The 7,383-nt window shown below is 37.8% G+C and overlaps 1 non-coding gene across 1 annotated transcript; it reads left to right on the top strand.

Annotated features, from left to right (window-relative positions):
- The first annotated feature begins 5,360 nt into the window (after positions 1–5,360).
- LOC121231483 (small nucleolar RNA R71) lies at positions 5,361–5,467 on the top strand. The gene has a single exon (XR_005929542.1). It is a non-coding gene; the product is annotated as a small nucleolar RNA R71 (small nucleolar RNA).
- Positions 5,468–7,383: the final 1,916 nt, after the last annotated feature.

Below are 7,383 nucleotides of genomic sequence, written 5' to 3'. Positions count from 1 at the left end.
TTTTACTGTTTGGATATGAGTTTCAAGTCCGGTAATGCCCCTTTACCTATTCCGATGACGGATACGGGATAGGGGTGTTACAAAACTGCCCTGAGATTGTGGATGAAATCCGTGGATTAGCTAGAGCGTGAATTGAAGATAAAGCTGAAGGAAAGGCATGATTCTGAGGGATAAATGAGAAGATACTACTGTGAAGGAGAATTAAGGGAAGAATTCGATGATTACCATGAAGATAGGTAGAGTTTAAAAACATAAAACATGAGTCTTCAAAAAATAAAAAGAAATAAAAATAAAAAAATAAAACGAGTTTAAAAAGAGGCACGGCTGTGTTGCCCAACACTAGTCTTACACGACCGTGTCACATGCCCGTGTGGCTCGCGTCCAGCCCGTGTTTATCGCGAAATGAGAAATCGCCACACGGTCTGAGGACACGCCCATGTGCGATATGGTTCGCGTCTCCAACGCCCGTGTTCTTTTGACAGTCTTGACCACGGGTGGTGACACGGGCGTGTCGCACGCCCGTGTTAATTTCTCAGTTTCTTCCGCGGGTGTGGCGCACGCCCATGTTATTTTGAAAGGATTGGCCACGGCCATGGCGCACTACCGTGGCAATATATCGAATCTCGCGTTTTGGAAAAAAATTTAATCTATTTTCACACGGCCATATTGCACGGTCGTATCGCCGCCCATGGTATGAGCACAGCCTAAAGCACGCTTGTGGGCTAGGCCGTGTTTGCCCTTGTCAAATGGCAAAATTTCCTGCAGTTAAACTATGAACAATTAAAGAAAAATTAAAACCTATTTAGTGAGGTTAATGCTTGGGTTGCCTCCCAAGAAGCTCTTATTTAGAATCTGAGCTCGACTCTACCTTGTGGGTATATTAGGGGAAGTTCGTGGAGCCGTTGCTCCTCTCTATCATCTTTGAAATTCTCACCGTTGTAGAGTTTGAGGCGATGTCCATTACCTTGAAAGTGTCTTGTGATGGGTGACTTACCTCTATTGTGCCATATAGAAAGACAGTTTGGACTATGAAAGGACTTGACCATCGTGATTTAAGCTTCTCAGGGAACAATTTGAGCATCAAGTTATACAACAGGACAAGATCTCCAACTTTAAATTGCTTGTGTTGTCTTAAACGAGCGTCGCAGTGGTGCTTCATTGCTTCCTTGTATAGGTGTGAATTTTCATATGTATTTGTTTAGCACTCATCTAACTCATTCAACTGCACCAACCTGTTTTCACCTGCAAGTTTGGGATCAAGGTTTAGAAATTTTATAGCTTAGAATGCCTTGTGTTCTAACTCAAATGGTAGATGACAACTTTTTCCATAAACAAGTCTGTAAGGTGATGTTCCTATAGGGGTCTTAAAAGCAGTTCTATAAGCCCATAAAGCGTCATCTACTTTCATTGCCCAATCCTTCCTGTTCGATTCTATTGTCTTTTCTAGGATACGTTTAAGCTCTCTATTTGCCACTTCGACTTGGCCACTAGTTTGAGGGTGGTAAGGGGTAGTTGTTCTGTGGTGAATTCCATATTTCTTACGGATGTTTTTAGATTGGGCGTTACAAAAATGAATACCCCTATCACTGATGATTTCTCTAGGTGTTCCAAATTGAGAGAAAAGTTTCTTAAGGAAACATACTACTACTCTAGCATCATTAGTAGGTGAAGTTGGGCTTCAACCCATTTGGACATATAATCGACAACTACTAAGATGCCTTTATTCCTAAATGAACTAGGGAATGGACCCATGAAGTCGATACCCCAAACATCAAATATTTCACATGAAAGCATATATGTCTGAGGCATTTCATCACGTTTGGAGATATTACTTGTCCTTTGGCATTTGTCACAAGAAGTAACATACCTGTTGGCATCTTTGAATAGAGTGGGCCAATAAAATCCTGATTCGAGTATTTTATGTATGGTCTTATTCCCACTATAATGTCCTTTAGTCGGTCCTGAGTGGCAATGTTCCAAGATCTTCAATGCTTCTATTCTTGTAACGCATCTTCTAATGACTTGGTCTTCACATATACGGAAAAGGAAAGGGTCTTTCCAAAAGTAGTTTTTCACATCAGTAAAGAATCGCTTCTTTTGCTGATGTGTCAACCTTTTTAGGATAATGTTAGCGGCTAAAAAATTTGCAATGTCTGCAAACCAAGGTACCTCAGAATCAGATATAGCAAAAAAATTGTTCTTCAAGGAATAAATAATTTATTTCAACTTCATCTAGCTCTTTGGTACTTGAATTTTCAAGCCTGGAAAGATGATCAGCCGCGAGATTTTTAGTTCCTGTCTTATCCTTAATCTTCAAGTCAAATTCCTTCAATAACAAAATCTATCGAATAAGTCGAGGTTTTGCATCAGTCTTAGTTAAAAGGTAGCGAAGAGAAGAATGATCAGTATAAACGATAACTCTAGACAATATTAGATATGGCCTAAATTTATCAAATGTAAAAACCACAGCTAGCAGCTCTTTCTCTGTGATGGTGTAGTTTTCTTGTGCAGCTGTCAAAGTTTTGCTAGCATAATAGACAGGTTGAAAAGGCTTATCTCTTCGCTGTCCCAAAACTGCACCTACTGCAAAATCACTCGCATCGCACATTAGTTCGAAAGGTGAATTCCAATCAGGTGCAATTATAATTGGAGCTTTAGTCAATTTATCTTCTAAAGTATTAAATGCTTCTAAACATTCCTGATAGAAATTGAAAGGCACATCTTTTTCTAGTAATTTAGTCAAAGGCTTACCTATTTTAGAAAAATCTTTAATAAATCTTCTATAAAACCCAGCATGTCCTAAAAAGCTTCTAATAGCCTTAACCGATTTAGGGGGAGGTAGTTTCTCAACGGCTTTAATTTTAGATTTTTCAACATCAATCCCTTTACTAGAAATTTTATGTCCTAACACAATACCTTCTTAAACCATAAAGTGACATTTTTCCCAGTTAAGCACAAGATTTGTTTCCTCGCATCTTATTAAGACTCGTTTTAAATTTTTAAGGCAAAGATGGAAAGAGTTACCGAAAACAGAGAAATCATCCATAAAAACCTCCATGATGTCTTCTACAAGTTTGTCAAAAATGGCCATCATGAAACGATGAAAAGTAGCAAGAGCATTACATTATCCAAAAGGTATTCTACGATAAGCAAACATACCGTATGGACATGTAAACATCATCTTTTCTTGATCTTCAAGAGCTATTGGGATTTGAAAATAGCCAAAGAGTCCATTTAAGAAGTAGTAATACATGTGCCCTGATAATCTTTCCAACATTTGGTCAATGAATAGAAGGGAGAAGTGATTTTTCTCGTGGCATCATTCAGCTTTCTATAGTCAATGCAAACTCTCCAACCTGTGACTGTCCTTGTTGGGATTAATTCATTCTTTTCATTGGCTACAACAGTCATGCCTCCTTTTTTAGGAACAACTTGTATTGGACTTACCCAAGAACTGTCAGAAATAGGATAAACAATTCCAGCATCTAGGAGTTTAATTACCTCAGCTTTAACAACTTCCTTCATGTTGGGGTTCAGGCGTCTTTGGGCTTGCACACATGGCTTATATTCATCTTCTATTAAAATTTTGTGGGTGCAAAAAGAAGAGCTGATTTCTTTAATGTTAGAAATTTTCCAAGTTATGGCCCTTTTATACTCTCTTAATACTTGGAGTAATTCCTCTTTCTCTTTGGGTTGCAAGTTAGATGCAATAATTACCTGTAATATAGAATTATTTCTAAGGAATGCATATTCCAAGTGATTCAGCAATTGTTTAAGTTCTAGTTTGGGAGGTTCTTCAATAGAGGGTTTTTGCTTAAGTTCATCGTTTACCTTAATACCCTCATATTCTACTGGTCTTGGGGAGGGTTCATTGGAATTTAGTCACCTACTTTAAGTACCAATTTATCATCACCCACATCAATAACAGCCCTAGTAGTGGCTAAAAATGGACGACCTAAGATTAAAGGCACTTCAACATCCTCATCCATGTCAAGCACAACGAAATCAACAGGGAATATAAATTTATCTACTTTTACAAGTACGTTCTCTATAATTCCCCTAGGATATTTAACAGATCTATCAGCTAATTGAATACTCATCCTAGTGGTTTTAGGTTCCCCAAGACCAAGTTGTTTAAACATTTTATATGGCATCAAATTAATGCTAGCGCCTAAATCAGCTAGTGCCTTATCAACATTCAGACTACCAATTAAAGTAGGGAATAGTAAAAATTTCTGGATCTTTCAGTTTGGTTGGCAGTTTATTTTGGAGTATGGCTGAGCACTCCTCATTATGTGCCACTGTAGATAGGTCTTCAAACTTCCTTTTGTTTGTTAGAAAGCTCCTTTAAAAATTTTGCATATGTAGGCATCTACAATATAGCTTCAACAAAAGGTAAGTTAATATGCAGTTGTTTAAAGAGTTCAAGAAATTTACCGAATTGTGCATCCATGCGGTATTTCTTCAACTTTACTGGGTATGGGATTTGTGGTTTATATTTCTTTGGCATTGGATTGTCATTGTTTTCGGGTTTTACCTCTTCTCCTTTGTTTCTGTCAGCTTCTTGTTGTGGCTTCTTTTCAGATTCAGCTAACACTTTTACACTCCTTAATGTAACTACTTTTACATGCTCTTTTGGATTGGGTTCGGTGTTACTAGGTAGACTTCCTGGTGGTCTTTCTGAAATCATCTTAGCCAGCCGCCCAATTTGATTCTCGAGTCCTTGGATCGATGCTTGCTGATTTTTAAGTGTAGTTTCAGTGTTCTAAAAATGGGTTTCCGCTACTAAAATAAATTTTGACATCATCTCTTCAAGGTTCGGCTTTTTCTCTTACTGGTAAGGTTGTTGTTGGAAGCCTGGAGGAGGTGGTGGTCTCTGATTCCCTTGGCCTCCCCATGAGAAATTTGGGTGGTTCCTCCATCCTGCATTGTAAGTGTTACTATAAGGATTATTTTGAGGTTGAGGATCATTACCCATATAATTTAATTGCTCGTTTTTCATGTTGTGGCCATAAGGTGGGTATTCTGAATTGCTCGTTCCTCCTCCACTTGCATTGCATTGCATTACTGGGTGAATCTGTGAAGAACCAAGTAAACCATCAATTTTTCTATTCAAGTAAACCAAGTGAACCTGATTAGAGAGCATGGTGATCGAATCGACGTTAAAAGCGCCGGCTGCTTTCGTTGGCTTTGTCCTCATGACTTTCCAGTGATAATTATTCAGTGACATCTCTTCTATAAATTCATAAGCCTCCTCAGGTGTCTTATTATTGATAGTCCCACCAGCAGCTGTGTCAATCATCTGTCTAGTCGAAGGATTCAGGCCATTGTGAAAAGTTTGAACCTGTAGCCAAAGTGGTAACCTATGGTGAGGGCACATTCCCAATAGGTCCTTGTATCTCTCTCATGCATCATAGAGTGTTTCTAGATCCATCTGCACAAAAGAAGAGATATCATTCCTCAACTTAGCCGTTTTAGTAGACGAAAAATATTTAAGTAAGAATTTCTCGGTCATTTGTTCCCAAGTAGTAATTGACCCTCATGGTAACGAGTTTAACCACTTTTTAGCTTTATTTCTCAAAGAAACGCGAAACAACCGAAGGCGAATGGCATCGTCAGAAACTCCATTGATCTTAAATGTGTCGGAAAGCTCTAGAAAATTCACCAAATGAGTATTTGGATCCTCATCCTGCAAACCATCAAACTGAACAAACTGTTGTATCATTTGAATCATGTTAGTTTTCAGTTCAAAATTATTTGCAGCAATAGTAGGTCTAACTATACTCGATTTGGCTCCTGTTAAAGTAGGTTTAGCATAATCATACATAGTACGGGGAGCAGGATTCTGATTTGTTAGATCTGCAGCAACCACAGGAGGAAGTTGATTATTCTGATTTTTAGCCATCTTCTCGGTTGTGGTTTGAATATCGTCCTCTTATCTTTCCTCTATGTCACGTATTCTTCGCCTAGTTTCTCTTCAGTTTCTGCGAGCTGTGTGTTCTATCTCACTATGAAAATTTAATGGTCCTGACGAGTTTCTTCTAGTCATAAACTATAAAAACCTGTCAGAAAGAAATAAAAGAAATTTTAGTAATATAAACAAAATTTAAATTGCAATAAAATAAATGGCTAAAGTAATAAAAATTAAGTGTTCGTAATATCTTAGTTACCCGGCAACGGTGCCAAAAACTTGATGATCGTCAAATCGTGATAAGTTTTAAATTTATAATTGATCATACTGGAAAACTAACTATTATCACGATGAAGGCAAGCGCACCTACCGAACAGTAGTATAGTTTATAGCAAGACCAGGATGTCAAACCCACAGGAACTAAAAGTACTAGTATTAAATTTCTTTTTATTATCTAGCCTAAAATTATAGGGATTTGTTTTAACTAAACTAATTAACTAAACTAAGAATGCACAGAAAGTAAATTAGGGAAATACTCTTAGGAAAAACTAATTGATTTGGACAATACCCAAGGGAAAATCCACCTAGACTTCACTTGTTATTTGACTTTAAATCAGACGATTTATTAACTTGACTTGATCTGTAGAAATCCCTAAGTTATATTATTATCTCTCTCGAGACTAACAACGTCTAACCTTAGGTTGATTAATTGAAATCTCTTTCTAATTAAAACCCCTAGTGTTGCATTAACTCGATCTATGGATTCCCTTATTAGGTTTCACCCTAATCCGGTAAAATTATGTCACCCTATGCCTAGGGGTGCAATCAACTCCACTTAATTATGCTAGATCTACTCTTAGACAAGGACTTTTACTCCTCTGAATAAGCACATCAATACTTGAATCAATATCCTAGAATATTAAAGTAAGAATTAAGAACTCATAATTAAGAACAAGTCAAATATTTATCATATAATTCAGAAAATAATAACAAGATCCATCTTAGGTTTCACTCCCCTTAGGTATTTGGGGAATTTAGTTCATAAGTGTAAAAGAAAACATCACAGAAGAATAATAATAACAAAACATAAAGAAACCCAAAAATCCCGAAGGAAATTGAAGGGGGATCTTCAGTCTTAAAGGAGAATCTGGCTTCTGAGATGGATCAATCGGCTTTCTTCGAGAATTTTCTTGCCTCCTACTCCGCGTGTCTCCTTTTGTTCTCCTCTAGTGTGTTTAAATAGGCTTTAGAATGCCTCAAAGCCCTCTAAAGTGCCCTTTTCCGATTAGAACTAGACTTGGGCCCGACAAGGACATGCCCGTGTGCGAGTGCTTCAAACCGTGTTAGAGTCTGTTGAATAGACACGGCCGTGTGGTCTACCCGTGTAAGGAAGTCTAGGCCGTGTTAGAGACTGCTAACACTACACGAGCGTGTGGTGTACCTGTGTAGGAAAGTCTAGCCGTGTTGATTTC

This window comes from Gossypium hirsutum, chromosome A06 (assembly GCF_007990345.1).
Source record: "Gossypium hirsutum isolate 1008001.06 chromosome A06, Gossypium_hirsutum_v2.1, whole genome shotgun sequence".
Classification (NCBI taxonomy): domain Eukaryota; kingdom Viridiplantae; phylum Streptophyta; class Magnoliopsida; order Malvales; family Malvaceae; genus Gossypium; species Gossypium hirsutum.
This window is presented reverse-complemented; position numbering and strand designations above follow the sequence as displayed.